This window comes from Chionomys nivalis, chromosome 8 (genome assembly GCF_950005125.1).
Source record: "Chionomys nivalis chromosome 8, mChiNiv1.1, whole genome shotgun sequence".
NCBI classification, from domain to species: domain Eukaryota; kingdom Metazoa; phylum Chordata; class Mammalia; order Rodentia; family Cricetidae; genus Chionomys; species Chionomys nivalis.
Window position 1 is genome coordinate 24,058,456 of NC_080093.1, and position 17,188 is coordinate 24,075,643.

Genomic DNA, 17,188 nt, shown 5'->3' on the forward strand with positions numbered 1-17,188 from the left:
ATCTATTTGTATCGTACATCAAATACTTCAGGCCCAACCCAACAACTTTTTGTAGTATAGTAGAAATCATTTTCATAACAAAAGGACTGGGGCCAAGACACTCAAAACTCAGACAATTTTCACACATGGTCCTTGCAGTTATACTTATGTTATTATGCTTCATGTCCGACACGACTGTGTCACTGCAGGTTTCATTAACTCATATGCTATGAGGGACTTTCCGTTTTGAAAGGAAGCCGTTGGTGTGTATCCACTTTGAAACAGATGTCAGTAAATTTTGTTGAGTCGCGCATTTGCATGTCCCCTTCTAGATTAAGTTCTTTTAGGACCTAGACTGCAACTTAATTATTTCATGATTTTTTTCCTAGTGTCAAACAATATGAAGTTAGAAAATGTTTTGGCTGAATTCCTGCTGAAGTTGACTAACAACCCCCTACCTTAGTCCCTTTCATGAGGCATGAAAAACATTCATGAAATGTTGCTGGGAATCTTGAAAAGTATAAGCATTTACTACTGTGTTTGACTATACAGCCAGCATTCAACAAATGGGACCTTTTATTATAGTCTGATAGCTGATCAGTTACTCCATATTGAATGGACTCCATATTGAATGAAGTATTTGGAGACTAGAGTCTGCTCCAGCAACTGGGCTTCTACATTGGTCCCAGGGCACAAGGCAAAATGAACTGTCCTCATTCTACACCTGCTTGTTTATTAAGCAGAGAGAGTAAGACTATCCTTGGAGGGGATTAAGGTTAGATTTTGTAGAGGCACTTCTCAAAGTTTGAGAAACATTTTCTGATCAGCAGTGTAATAATAAATATCAAGGTCTGAATGGTACCAATATTTAAGCTTTTTTCCCTGAGAACCTGTGTCAGATCAGTGCAAGAGATGGAGTGGAGAAGATTGATACTCTATCACAGACTATTCCCACTTCATTTACTGAAACTACTTAAGTGTGTTTTGTTTGCTGCACTGTGTCTAATGACAGGGTGTGAATTGTCGTGAGCATGGTAGCCTGAACACTGTCCCTCCAGTGTGGAGGTCTGCACACTCTTTATGGTAGATCTTTAGTAACTACATGGGATGATTATAATATTATATGTTTGCCTCTTCAAACATAATTTAGTTTGAGATAGTGTCTGCTTCTCACAATAAGGTCAGAAATGAAGATTCTCAGGCCGTTTCTCATATCAGCTTTCTATGATGGCATAGCAGGTTAGTTAGATATGTCAAAGATGACTGCTGGTTCTAAGAGTGTCTATTTCTTACTTAGTCATCTATTATAACCTCAGCCTGAAAGTACTATTGTCTCCATTTTCTACAGCAAAGAAAAGAGGCTCAGATAACTTTTGCAAAGTAAGATGACAAATTTAAACATAATTCTTCGAGGTTAAACTATACCACTTACCTCACTGGAGACCTATCATTTATTAAAATGTTGGTTTGTAGCAATTTGACTCCTTTGAACATTATCTAGACAAAAAATTAAATGCTATTATTAATTAAGGAAATAGAATAATTTATATATTTAAAAATAAAATAAAATATTTAGATAAAATTGGTGTCATTTGGGGTAGTATGCACATAAGCTATATGAAAATTTTAGAATAGCATTTTACTTGGACTATTTTGATGAAATTAGTAATTTTGACATTTGTATCACAAAACATTGAAATATTCTAGTTGACAGAAGTACATGTGAAGATATTTTTTAAAGTTCTTTTTTTCTTTTGGTGAAAATAGATTTTTTTCAAACAGTATAGTCTGATTACAGTTTCTCTTTCCTCTATTTCCCCCAGTTCCTCCACATCTGATATTCCACCCAGATAGACACCTTTTCTGTCTCTGTTAGAAAACAAACAAGTATCTCAAGAATAGTAATAAAATAAGATAAATAAAGCAAACAAACATATCAGACTATGAAAAAAGAACCAAACAAGAAAAATAGCCAAAGACAAAACACAATAAATGCATATAGAAGCAGACTCACATTTGTACACTCAGAAATCATTGAATTCTCTTTTTTAAGTTATCAGACACACACACACACACACACACACAGTGCTTCAAAGTATTCACTGTGGACAGTCAAATATTTATTTACATCTTCATTAGTTTTTTACCTTGGGAATTATTTTCAGATACATTTAACAGTATTAAAGAAAATATGTCTCATTTTGAAAATAAGTACTTCCACTACAAAGATTTCAAATACAAGTGCAAAACTGACTAAATTAAAGAGCTGTTGTCCAGACGGTTTTTATCCAAGGTCACATACTTGTTGGTCAATGTTTAGAATTGGAATCTTTGCATTAAGCTTTTCTATCCATTATGCATGCCATGTCTAATTAAAAAAGGAAACAGTTTTGTCCATGGACTCTCACCCACCTTCTACTGTTTTGCATGACATTATTGAGACATATTCACCTAGAGACATTTAAGTGACATTTAATTGGACCCAGTATGGAAATCTCTAACATGTACTATAATAGGAGCTGCACTCCACTGTTCTAAAGAAGGAAGGAAAGGAAGGAAGTAAGAAAGGAAGGAAGGAAGGAAGGAAGGAAGAAAGAAAAAGAAATATTACAATAAATGGCTCCTAATAATATTCTGTTGAGTTTATAGATCAGTGCCTTGTTCAGCTATAACTAGAACAGCTCCCTCTGTATTGATGAGAACAAATACAGACATCCCCAGTCAGACACGTGCAGAGAGTGAGAGATCTTTGAGCACTCAGTTGTAAATGGACTGTCTCCACTGAATCTCTTCCCTCAATGTTCAGGGAACACTGCGAAGGTGAGGCAGACAGATTGTTAGAGCTGGAGGGGACGGAGGACACCAAGGAGAGAAGGCCTTCTGAATGCATCAGGACTGATGCTCATGTGAACTCACAGAGCCTGAGGCAGCAGGCATGGGGCCTGCATGGGTCTGGTCCTGATGGGGTCCCAGCCCTGAGAGGGAAAGGGGACACAAGCTCCCACCTCTGATACAGAAGCTTTCTCCAGCTGATAACCACTCACAAACAAAAAATTATTTCCCTCCATCAGAATATCACCCAGGGCTACAAACCACTCTTAAAGGTCTTAAGACTCCATGCCCAGCAGTAGATGGCTAAGAGAAAACAGACTCGATGGCATCTTTGGAAGTTCTTTCTCTCAGAATTTTGTCATGAAATTTTAAATCCTACTGATCCCTTGTGTATATGTTATGACTTCTGGATTTGTGTTCTTATTTGATTCCTATATATATGAACATGTATGTCTCTGAGTCTGTATATGTTTCTTGTGCTTTTCCTTTAGCTTTTTTTCTTCTTTGGTTTTCATACTTTGTTTTGTTTGACTTTATTTTATGTGCTCTTATTTTATCTTATTATTATTCTTTAAATATGTTTTGTTTTCTAATAGACAGAAAGATTGTGGGTTCATATTGGAGGGGATCTTGGAGGAGTTAAGGGAGGAGAAATTATAACCAGAATATATTATATGCAAAAGAAACATTTTCAATAAAATAAAAATAGTGGAAGAAAATGAATAGACCAGTAATGAAAAAAAATCTGTTTCCTGTGTTGTATTTCCCCATTGAGAATACTATTATTGGTGTAATTATTCTTTTGCTGAGTAATCTGCAATTTTCTTGTCTGAATCCATTTGAGTTTATACTTTCAATGTCTTTGACAGCTTCTTTTGCTATTATTTTTGTACATGTAGTATTTTGTTCATGTTATTTATGCAATTTGATATTTAATGCGGGTTGTGAATGGTGGCAGTTTCTCAGGCACCCTCTCTGAATAGTACTCCCCACCCCAACCCTTTCCTGTGCTGACATGTGCTGGTAGTTTTCTGTCTCGCCATTGCGTCACTTCTCTTATATTCCTCCTGCTCCCTTCCTCTGTGCTGCACCTTAAGTTAGTTTCAGAACTCCATCTGTATTAGTTGATCCTATAGGCCCATAGTATTTGACAGACTTTTCCATGAAGTGGGAAATTAGAAAGATGTTTTGTTGATATTGGTAGTTTTCAGTTTCTTTTGTGTCCTGCAGAATGTCTGGAAGACTTTTTCACGAAGCAGGAGCCTTGAATGACTGTCCCATCTTGTTTTGATAAGTCTAACAGTCATTTTCCTGTGTGTCCTGCATGTCCAGTTTATACAGTATACAGTCAAACAGTCCAGGCAGGAGTAGTTTCTTGTCCAAGTTGCTAGCCTTGTCACATTGAAGGCAAATTCCATAATGAGTTTCTTCAATGTCCATTAACATCTCTGAAGTAATTGCTGCTGCTAGAAGCAGACATGTCTCATTGTCAAGAAAAGTCTAAGTTCTTAAAACCCTTTAAATGCTAATTTTTTAGGTGTTTGAAGTGTTGAAGATTATCTATCTAATGTAAATATATCTCTGGTATCTAGAAAGCCTAACTAATATGACTACAAAGTTTGACTATCATAAATGACTATCTATTGATCTTTAATTTTTAATTATACATTACATTTTAAATTAGCTTTATAAACATAATATCTTAAGCAAGGGCAGAAATACATAAAACAGTGTAACAAAATCGACCTTAAATTTGTATCAATAGACCAAGATCCATACCAGTACAAAGTATTCATTTCTATATCATATTCCCCTCCCTTTTTTAAAGAAGAGATTTGCTGTTACCATTAAGTACTTTTAAACAAACATTTATAAACAATGTTTTGAGGAATTTGGGTGTTGTTTTCTCCAAACTGCTTCCTGTTGTTTGTGGGGCAAACTATTTTTAGGGTTCATGGAGACCTTTCAGGGGTCTTATTCAATCAAACCACATTAGTCTGGAAGGAAATCACAGGTTCCCATCTGTTAAAACAAAAGGAGAACCTCTTTTCCAAAGTAACATATCCTTAGACTCAAATTTTGAAGTCAAGATATCATTAAAGTATATGTGTTGGTTTAGCTTAGTAGTCCCCACAATCAAATGTCTCTCTAAAGTCGAAACATTTAAATAAAGCACAATAATATACATAATCCAGACTCTATGTGTATTTTCCATCTTATGTGTCTTATATGTGTGCAAGTGTTCATGCATGTATGTGTGCACACGTGTGACAGCCACAGGCTGATATCAAATTTCTTCTTTAGCTGCTCTCTACTTTGATTTTAAAACAGAGACTCTCACTGGGCAAAGTGCTCACTGATTGGTTAGATTGGTTAACTGGTACACATAACAGTACATCTGTTTCTACTATTTTCCATGCTATGGTTATATATGTGCAACCAAGCCTGGTTATCTATCTATCTATCTATCTATCTATCTATCTATCTATCTATCTATCTACCTACCTACCTACCTACCTACCTATCTATTATCTATCTATCTATCTATCTATCTATCTATCTATCTATCTATTTATCATCTATCTATCTATCTATCTATCTATCTATCTATCTATCTATCTATTTATCATCTATCTATCTATCTATCTATCTATCTATCTATCTATCTATTTGCCTAAGGTGGATTGCTTGTAATCTGAATTCAGGTTCCCAGACTTGTTGCGGCAGTCACTTTACAAATCAAGCCATTTCCTCAGATCAAGACTTTTACATTTTTCAAACTCCTTAGTCAAGCACTTGCAAACAGTTTTGTTTTATTTCATCCAGAATATTTGGATAAGAGTAGTTATTCATTAGCCAGTCTTCCACACTGATCAAATTATAATTGTAACATTTTCAAGATAACTGAATTTTGCTTGTCTGAAGCTAAACAGATCACATAATCTAAGATTACTGTATTACTGATATTTGTAATTACTATATTAATAGAACAATTTACATAAAGCCAAATGAACCCCAGACTGCTATTGCAGAAAAGTGTTTTGAATATATCCTTCTGCTTATTTCCATACAGCGTTCTTTGGTTTTGACACAGGCTTGATGAACAAGGGAATGCAAAGTTCTTGAATTTTTTCCTGAGGATCTAGACTTCTCTGTAACACTTTTTAAATCTTGGCAACAAAGTGAAGCCCATTAAAGAACTGGGGTGATGAGCAATCAGAAGCCATAAACAATATATACTTAGCCGACTATGCCTGTAATCTACAACAGAAGCCTTCAGGTCATAGATGCTAAGCACATGGCCACAATTTTCTTTAATTAATAAAAGTATGTTGCTGTGTTATAAAAATAATAACTGTATTGCAAAAAGGCTTGGAAACTGTGATTAAAATATGAATTCTAGATTATTTAGCTTTCATAAAAATTTCAAGATTTTACATATATTGTCATATCAAGAAAAATGAATTCTTTTTAATAAGCAATATACTCACTTATTATTGAAAAAATAGACATTTTCTAAAAGCAAAATGGTAATAGTTAAGTTTGTGTAGTTTCCTAACCCTGAGAATATTTTATTTTTATTCACATAATGTTTTTGTAAACAAGAATACTAGCACAGTAGTACCATTCTACATTCTGAGAAAAATGATTAGCTATAAATGATTTTATTATTAACAGCAAAGAATAAAAATAAATAACATACTATTCAATAACCTAGAAGAGGTAACAAGTTGAGTTAAAGAAAATAGGAATTTGGATCAGTCAAAAATAAGTCATTAATAGGATTACTGTAAAAAGCAACAAGTAGCCCATTCTAGCAACATAACATTATGCATACTGTATGATTGAGAAAGAGGAAGTAAATAGAAATAATAACTAAGTGGAAAAACCTCAGTAGAAGAGTTTGTGTTGAAACCGTTGTAAAATTATAAAATCCTCAGTAAACAGAAAGAAAAGTATATAAGCAAATGAACATATTTTTATATGTTATCTAGTATTCCTTATTGATTAAACTTCATCTTAATCATTTTACTGGCCAGTTCTCCACATCAATACTGAACAAAAAACTAGTCTGAATATTTGCACATGAATATTCAATTTATAGCATATTTATTCCCAAATCAGAAAAGGCTAGGAAGAAATGTAACCTACTGTCTACAATATCTTAAAAAATGGCGTCTGAAACAGTTTCCAACTCTGGCCAAATATGTCATATCTCTACTGAGAAGAGTGCTCCCTGAGAGCCAAGAGGTGTTGACCATCTTTATGAAGACACAGATTTCTCCTAAAGTAAGCCCCAAAGTCTTTAAAGGAGGAACCAGTGACCCTCTATCTTCAGCAAGAGGAACACGGTGGTTATGGAAGATGTCTGCTTTCACTGTACAGATTTCACTAACAAACACAGAAAATTGAAGAAGTGTAACTGAAAGATAACATCAGGCCTTTTTCACAGTCTCTGAGATCCCTTCAAAGGGTTGCGGATGCGCTGAGTGAGGCACAGTAACACAAGAAAAAGAAAGAAGTCATTGCACATTGCCACAGAACCGTAAAAATGACAAAATGCAATCTTTGTTATTAATGAGTATGGAACAGAAATTTTTTAAGTTTACTATTAACCTATTTAATTTCTATGATAGCCTATAGCACAGTTCTTATTTCTACAAGTGAAAACAGACAGGTAGACAGATGAGTGCACACACAAACGCACACATGCACACACAGCATAAAAGTAAGAAGAGACTCCTCAAAAAGAAAGGAGGAGAAGAAAGAGGGAAATGCACAGTGAATGGGATCAAAATGCATCCTGTACACATATGCAAAAAGGATGAATTAAAACTATACTGAAAAAACAGACACGGAATTAAAAATACTGGCACAACATCAAGAAACTAGTAGTTAGCAGCATTGGGATTGAAATCCAAGGAGTAAATTCAGAAGCTGAATTTTTAACTCTGGCTCACCCTCCACGAAATCAAGCAGTTTTTCTCCCTGAACACTGAAAGATTTAAAGAAAAGGTGAAGGAAATTATAGACGAAGGGGAGGCTGAGACAGCTGCACATACTCATTTCCTACACAGACCTTTCTTGTATTTCTCTTTAATTTAGTTTTTTCGTCCCACTGGAGAGTGATTCTAGACTCTAGTGCTGTCCTAATAAGGACACAGGGGATTTGACTGTGTGTGTTTGTGACATGCTTTTCACAGGATATTGTATCCTGATAGATGGCTTATTGTCCATGTGCCTGAGCCCTGACTTCTTGTCTCTTACAGGAAACTTGTTCCTGTTAGGACAACGGCTGGCAAGTTGGGTCTTGCCTGACCTCAGTCTAGTTTATTTCTGCCAAGAGGACCCCTTTATTAGGGGATCTCTGAGTGTGAGGAAAGTTAAGTCCAGGTGCATTGGTCAGAGGCGGTAACACAACAAAAAAGCACACAAAATATCAGAATCAGATTTCTGCTCTTATTTTCATGAAAGAAAAGAGGCACTGATGGGAGCAAATGGAAGTCTAGAGTTAACAGAGTGCTCAGCAGAGTGGGTTAGGGAGTTAGAGTTGGGTAAGATGTGTGATCTGAGGTTCTTTTTGGTGAGTCCAGAACATTATCTGAGTAGGGTTCTCAAGGCAGCTGGGTAAGTTAAGAGCAAACAGGAATTGATTTCCATAGATCCAGCCCCGACTCTCTGGAAATTGTGAACAATTTAGTATTCCAAAGATTAGGAAAGCACAGAAGAAGGTTATATAAGGGAAGAATCTGAAAAGCAGATTGGAAAGGCCCAGAAAAGAAAATGAAGTCAAACTGAGGATGAAAGGAAAACAAACAAACAAATGAAATAAGTAGCAAAATCAGTAAAATGTTAGAGCAGACAGCGTTGGAAAAACTCGCTAAAGTAATCAAACTAAAAGTAATGAGCATATAATATCTCGTAGAAAAAAGGCCCAGTAGATGCACATTTGACCAGGAAAATGTATTGAGGGAAATGAAGAGTGAGAAAGAAAATATACAAGTAGGAAGTTTAAAAAGCAATAGAAAAAATTTGCATTGTAAATGTATCGAAAAAAAGCGGACTGTTGTAAACAACAGTCATAAGGGCAATTCATGTTTAGACAACATGGTGTGGATATGAAATCCTGTACGATTCAGCTAAAACTTGGCTGACTCTATACGTCCAATAGGCTGAGTCAGAACAAAATAGCTGGAATGAAATATCCCAGGAATCCCTAAGCAAATAGTGATTGTATTTGTTACATTATTATTTTGGAAGAATGTTACTTTTGGGTAATTCTGTATTAATGTGGTATTGAGGTCAGCATCATTGGCCCTTCATTTGCCAGCCTGCCTGCGTGTCTCCCTGTAGGTCTGTGTGCCTTCCTCCATGTGGTCCATTTGTGCTGGTGTGCCTAGGTGCCTGCTGGCAGATGCCTGTCTCATGACTGCTGTCTAGTGGTCTTCACACTGAGTGACTAAGTCTTTTCTGCTTATGTATGGTTCTCCCAATCTTTTCAATAGTCCATCCCCCATGATTTTTCTCTTTTTTAGCATCAGGAAATGAATCTTACAGACTCTCATAAGATTTATCCAGGGAGATTTAACCTAAAACACAGTCACTAAATAAAAAACAGAGGTATAAATACTAAGAAAATGTATAAACAATAAAATGAAATAAAATTAAGCAATAAGCTGAAGTTGAGACCTATATTGCTTTTACTTGGTATGATGTGATTTCTCTTTGTTCTGAGTATATTTCTTCTCAGGAGGTAGTGAGCTGTGTAATTCAAACAAATTAAGTTTGTCTGTCCTTTACATGGGAAAGATTTAGGCTCATTCGCTGCCAGAATTCCCAGTTAGAGTTCCCCCAACTTACAGCAACATTGCAAATTTGTTCAAGGTGTTTTGTGGATTTGCTCCCCCCCCTCCCGTTTCAGGAACTTCCATGATTGAGGCTGTGAGCGGGTAGAAGGCCTGTTGGAGTGTGTTGATCTCCTTCTGTGCCTACCAGGATGCTGCAGTAAATTCTGCCAAGCACTTGCTGTAATCCTGGGTAGCTCGTCCAGGAAGTGGGGGATGGGTGGGTGCTGAGAAACTTTCCTCTGTACATTCCAGTCTCCTGTCCTGTTCTTTCACGGCTGCTTCCAGTCTGCTTGGCTCCCAGGCTTCAGCGTTCCTGTAAGGACTGTACAACATCACTTCACACACTTCTGCCATCCTATGCACTTTGTCCATGCAATGGCATGGTGTGTGTGTGTGTGTGTGTGTGTGGAGTAGGGGTTGTAGAGTTGGCATTGCAAATCTCTCAGATTAAGACACTGAGGCCACAATTCTGTTTCAAGCCTGCTGTGGCCCTGCATAATCTTCACACGTGCTTGGGCTTCTGCAGCCTAGTCCAACTCTCCATGGCTCTTGAGGTGTCCAGTGCTTATGAAGAGCTATTGTGGAGTCTAGCCTGCCAGGAACATTATGATGTGGCTGGGGAAGCATTCTTGCTTCTTTACAGAAAACATTCCACCCAGGTTTGTTTCTGTTTTCTTCAACACTTTCTCTTAATAGAGTCCATTTTTAAGTCTTATCTTTTTTCCATTTGATATCATAGAAATGAGATGCATTATTTTAAAATAATACAGATGAATAATGAAGGAACAATTCTGCCATCTGAAAGATAACTAAGAGCTAGAAATAGAAGAAAAGCCTTAGTAATTCATGAAAAATTATTTAACCTTGATAATAATCAAAGGTATAAAAGGGAGACAATAAGCAGGATTTGTCTTCCAATAGAGGAAAGCACTAAAATTGGTAAACGCTCTATGGAAGAGTTATTTTTTACTTTTGGTAAAATGGCTCATGTGTTAAAACTTTCCAAAGTTTTGGAAATAGATAAGCAGCCTTTTAGATACAATTGCAGAATGACTTAGCAATCTATCTCTGAGGATTTCTTCCAAGAAAATAATTGAGCAGTAGTGTTCAGTATAAACAAGGACATACCTTAAAACCTTTATTTTGGTCATTTAGTTGCAAAAAATAGAACCTAAGATATTTATGATCTTATAAAAATAAAACCACATGGAGGTTTAGTATAATATTAACCTTGTAAAAGTTTGGTTGTTTATATCTAGGTAGCAAGATTTTATTAGTTTTTAAAGCACCATGTTTTCTAATTCTTCTATGATTATGTGTTTTATGTACCATGAGTTATGTTCATAAGCAGCATATGATTATGTGTTTTATGTACCATGAGTTATGTTCATAAGCAGCATAAATATATCATATAGAATATGATATTCTCTACATGACATATTTATGCTTCTTAGTGACACATCAATATTCCTTGCTCTGTTGTCTCAAGTGCCAATCAAAATGCTTAGGACAAACCCCTGACATTCAACTGCAGTGTTAATGGTAGTTGTTTGGGGGAATGTATAGATTGTACTTATTCTTCCTTGTATGTGTTTTTCTATTCTTTTTATGCTTTTGAAACAATTGTGGGTTTTTTTTTGTATTAAAAAATAGGTCAAAAAGTAGAGGTAGAAAACAAAGAAATGTTTGTTCTATGAATTGAATTGGATTTGCTGTTCCTCTGGCTAGTTCATTGGTCTGCAGCTTCCTGTGTGACTAGAAGTCTCTTCCGTGAGATTACATCATTTTCCTATACCTGCAGAGGTGTAAACAGGCCTGTCTCACAGTATCCCCCTTCCAACCATTCCCAGCTTCAGACCTTCTCTCCCATAGTGAAGCCCGAGCTGCCTCACTGTGGCTTTCCCTCTATCACCTTGATGTTCAAGTGATTAAATGAGCAACTGACATGAACTTCTTGGAACAGAATAAGGTTTGAATGAGCTCTGCATTTTTCATCCGTGATTTTCTCCTGAAGTTTTAATGCTGCACATTTATCTTACAGTTTTGTAAAACTGATATATACTTATTATTTTAAAAGCTGTAAGAACAGAGAAAAATGAGGGAAGTGAAAGTTATATTAAATTATAAAACAGGAGTATCTCCATTGTTTACAACTGGTGAGTATCATTCAAGATGTCTCTCTGTCGATGGATTCTGAGACAAAATGTGATGATCAGAACAAGAACAGGTGGGATAAGAGGCTTGACTTTAGTCTATACTCAGGAATTTTTGTAGTATATTTTTTTTCCTTAATTTAAACCAAAGGAAAAAAATGAAACACTAATACTTTCCAGCTTCTAATTAACATTTCACTAGCAAAATATTCCACAGATCCTAAAAGTTAAAAAGAAAAAGATTATGTAAAACATTAAGAGTTTAAATCTATCTTCTCTGTCTCTCTGTCTCTCTGCCTCTCTGTCTCTCTGCCTCTCTGTCTGTCTGTCTGTCTGTCTCTCTGTGTGTGTGCGTGTGTGTGTGTGTGTGTGTGTGTGTGTGTGAGAGAGAGAGAGAGAGAGAGAGAGAGAGAGAGAGAGAGAGAGAGAGAGAGAGGTTTATCAAGACAGTGTTTCTCTATGTAACAGCCTTGGATATCTTGGAATTTACTTTGTAGACCAGGCTGGCCTCGAACTCATGAAGATTCTCTTGCCTCTGCTTTCCAAATGCTGAGATTAAAGGCTTGTGCCACCATGCCCAGACATCCATGTATTTTTTAATATATGAATTTTTGGTCCAAAAAAACCTATCCTGTTCTTAAAGTTCTGAGTTGAATTGGAGAAAAATGGTTTAACATTAACCACTGGAACTTGATGGAGGTGGGTCATCTTTTTATCTGTTGCTTTCATTGGTTAATTAATAAAGAAACTGCTTGGCCTCTGATAGGGTAGAATTAAGATAGGCGGAGTAAACAGAACAAAATCCTAAAAAAAAAAAAAAGCCAAGTCAGTGAGTCGCCATGATTCTCTCACTCCAGACAGACGCAGGTTAAGATCTTTCCTGGTAAGCCAGCTCGTAGTGCTACACAAAATATTAAAAATGGGTTAAATCAATATGTAAGAGCTAGCCAATAAGAGGCTAGAGCTAATGGGCCAAACAATGATTAAAAAAATACAGTTTACATGTAATTATTTTGGGACATAAGCCATGCGGGCAGCCGGGTGCCGGGGACGCAGCCCCGCCGCTTGTATTACAACAGGAACTGACAGACGGATTGACTTTGAGAATAAGAGGTGGTGCTGCTGAGAGACATGCCCATCGGCATACATCATCATTGCTGTGTTCCAATATTTCTGCTTCTGTGATCCACAGGGTCAGCAGTTAGCAACTCATGGGGTCTATATCATGTGGGACAATTATCAAGACTGATGGTAAGATATCAGAGATGGTTTACACTAATCTAATAAACCAAAAACAAACAAACAAACAAACAAAAAACCCTAAGCAATAAGAAACCTACACTCTTCTCTTACTCCATTTCAAATGCCTCAAGATTTGCTAGTGATCCAAACAAGTTTTGGTATCTCCCAGCTTAGCTCTGTGATACTCCATACAGATCTAGATTCACAATTAATTTATACCCAGGCCTAAAGTCTAACATCTGGTAGGCCACTGGAGAAATAACACAAGCTACATGAATTAAGTCTTTCCAAGTGGGAGAACTGAAGAACTGTCAGCTTCTCCCACTAACTTAAAGCTTCTCCAGCCATACCACTGTCAATGTGTCTAATCCCCCGAGTGCTTCTGAGTCAGAGCTTCTGTTGTATGTTGAGTTTTTTACTGACTTTTCTTAGCAGGATGGATGTGTTTACTCTCATCTGCACTCCAGTAATGAAAACACTGGTATCCAGTTGTTTCTGTCTGCCCCTCACCAAAGCCCTCTCTACTCTCGCTTTGATGCTGTAGCTGGTCCAGGAGATGGGATTCCTCGTCATTGGTTGAAGCAGAGCACAATGCCTAGCCTTATGCTGATTTTGGGCAATTCTGAGGGGTAACTTCAGTCTGGAGATTGCTAAAACTCTGAATGAGTTTCAGTTAAAGTAACGTTGAAGGCCAGCTTCACCTTTAACCCTGTCTTGTCTTTCTCAGTTATCACAAACATATCTCCCTCAAATTTCTTCTAGATAAAAAGCAGGATGGCCTTCGCAAGGAGAGCTAAAAAGATAGAAAACATGCTGTTTATAGTAAGTGCCTTTTATTTCATTTAAGGATTGTCTTTTATTTCTTCTGTTTGGTGTGTTTCAAATGTCAACTTAAAAAAGAAAACAGTTTGTGCCGACAACAGATGGGAATTATAATTTATTGTCTCTACTCTGCATTTCTTTCCAGGTCAACCATAGATAAGCAGTGTACCATGAATTCACAATTAAGTACCCGCGTGTCTTGGTCGTGGTTGAATTACAGGAAGTAATGGAAAGCAATTTTGAATTCTGTGTTCTCTCAGTAGGGGGTCACAAGTCTTCCCCTTTAGTGACTGGCTAATCTCTTGTCCAAGATTTCATTTTCAGTATGTCATTTAGATGCTTTTTCTGTAAAGGTCATTATCCTGTCATCTGGATGACATGGTGGTACCATGTGACCGGGCAGAAACCGGGGGAGTGCCATGGACCTCTGTTTCACATGGTTATATTCCAGCTAAGTTAGTTGTTTAGGTGGCCTTCTGGCTCCATCCTAGCAAAGCCTTTAGTCTTATGCTTTATGGGTTCTTTTCCATAGTGGCAACTCTGCACACATTTCTAAAACATATTTTACATTGTAGTTTTAAAAAGTATGTGACATGTTTCTGAGTACATACAATAAAGGAACACTATATAACCTTCAGAAGTTGTATTTTGTGTGCAAGTTGGTGAATACATTTCTTTCTATCCTATGAAGGCATCTGTTGCGGGAGGTCCTTCCACTCCTCCAACCAATAGCCTCCGAGATACCAGCCCATTGGGGCGTGGTCTCTTTCCCTTTAAAAAAGGCGGCTACTTCCCTCCTCTCTCTCTTTACTTCCTGCTCTGGTTCCGGCAATTAGACTTCTTCCTAATTGCGTGCGCAGAGGGCTGTTGTCTGGGACGGTGATCTGTAAGTTTATTCCCCTTTAAATAAATACCACCCTATTAATCACAATTCCAAACTGGTGTGGGATTGTTTATGATTTGCGCCTTCATCTGGCACCCAACGTTTGGTTTTAGGACCCCTCCTTAACCCCGCTCGAATCTGTTCTCCATTGGCCTGTTATCTTCCCTGCCCTCCCATGATTTTCCTACCCCACACCATCTTGTCTCATCTTTCTGGGCCTAATTCTCTCCCTTTTGGCAGGTTATATCTCCTACCACCATTTCAATCTGTTCGTCCTGCTTCATTTACGATTTTCCCTTCGAGTTTCAAGACTTTTTCTTCTTCCAACAAACCCATTTTTTTTTCATTTCTCAGAACATTATTTTTGCGAACAGCTTAAACAAACATTTTAGAACTTTAAAAAATGCTCTCAATATTTTTCTCTTTCTTTTCACCCAATAAGTAATTTAAAATTCACCCACTGGACTATGAATATTATACGAAGTACAGAAAATGGTTTCTTTAAGGATGCATTTTGGGTAATGCAAACATGTGAAGTATGCATGAGGCTTCATTGCTGCCCCTGTTCTGACTGTTTCTTGATCAAAGAGTTGCTTCAAATTGTGCAGTCACTCCCCGTGATGTGTATGTAACTCTTTGCCCTAAATTGCCAAAGCCACTACATCAGCCTTTTTTCTGCTACATCCAGGCATGTCTTCTCAACAATTCCATTCTGTGTGGTGCCTAATTCTGTTATTTGTTGATATATGCGGGATTACATCTATTTCCTATCACCTTGATCTTTTGTTAGACAGGTCCAGTCAGGGATGCATGAATACAGATGAAAGGATTTCTTTATGATATTTTCCCTGCAGTAGTTCATAATGGAGATTTACAGAACTCATAGGCTTTGGTGAATATATTCAGAACCACTATTCTCCTTAACAGTGCATAGGGGGTTTCAAAATCCTTCAACAAAGATGCAAATGAAGCTTTGTATGTAGCTGTAGGAAGCTACGCTTCAACCAAGCTGCTTTCTAGTTCTAATTAAACCCTAATTAGAAACCATAATTTTGCTGAGCTATGAAAAGCTTACTACGGTTGTTTAAAACCCATGGGTGCTGAGATAATAACAAAGCCATTCCACTTGGGTGTTAAAAGACATCTATAGAAAGATTTCCTACATGTTGTGGTAGTCTTAAGCCATGTTTCATAAGACTACCTATAAGCTATTAAGGCACTTTCTCTTGCTACAGTTTAAACGCCTTCATGAAAACTCAAGTAAAATTGAATCCTTGTTGCTAGAGATTAAGGGACAGAAACAGATGGGGGCCTTTAAGAAGCCATTGGGTTAATCAATTAATTGTATTAATGAGTTACTGGGGAATGGTTTTGCTGAAAGCATGAGCTCTCTTTGGGTAGCTTGCTCTATCTACCAATGTGCTGTCTATGGTATTAGTACATGACAGTCTCCCCCACTAAGAAGGGTGCCGCTTAATATTTTCACTTAATCTTGAATTTCTTGATCCGTTTACAGTTACTATTTTAAAATATAACCTTGATTGTCTCATACCCACGCTTCCTCCCATGACTTAAAACGCCTGTTGACCATTAATTGCCATCAAAAGTTATCACTTATTGCAAGCGACCTTACCCAACTGACCAGAGCATTTGTTCTTCTTGCATACATCATCATTCTTCCATTTGGGCTACAAACACTTACTATGTGACAGAGCCCATGACCCTGTTCATCTGCTGACTTTCTACACAATTCTGCTTTCTAGTTACGCTGTCCTTTCTGGTTTCCTCAAACTGCAGTCATCTTTAGGATAGTGTCATGGCCCAGGGTTAGTGCTGGTTTGAGATGGCACTGCATATTAGCATGTCAGTTTGCCTTCTATTTCCTTGTTCTGTCGTGTTGTACGTATTAGAGAATTCCCCACCTCAGTAAATGCTCATTCTTACATTCCGCATAGATGAAAAATAGAAGCTAGTAGAAGCAATCGTGTGCTTGTGATCGTCAATGAAGAGAGGATAACTGAGGAAAAAGAATTCTTTTTCTTATAGTTATCAGGCAGTTGTAGTTGAATTATCTTGTATATACCCTTCATCCAAATACAGGCAGAAATGTGCCTTACTGTGTCTCAGAAAAGAAGAACTTGCATTATAGGACGTGAAGGCCTGCTGGGCAGTGGTGGCACACACCTTTAATCCCAGCACTCGGGAAGCAGAGGCAGGCGGATCTCTGTGAGTTCCAGGACAGGAACCAAAAAGCTACGGAGAAACCCTGTCTCGAAAATTCAAAAAAAAAAAAGTGATGGCCTTACAAAGAAGGCCTAATAAAGGACCTAGAATGTGATGTGGGCATTACTTGGAAGTTTGTGGGTCTAAGTTTAGTCTTACAGTTACATTGAGTGTTATCAAAATTCAGAAAGACTTCTGATTGGGTG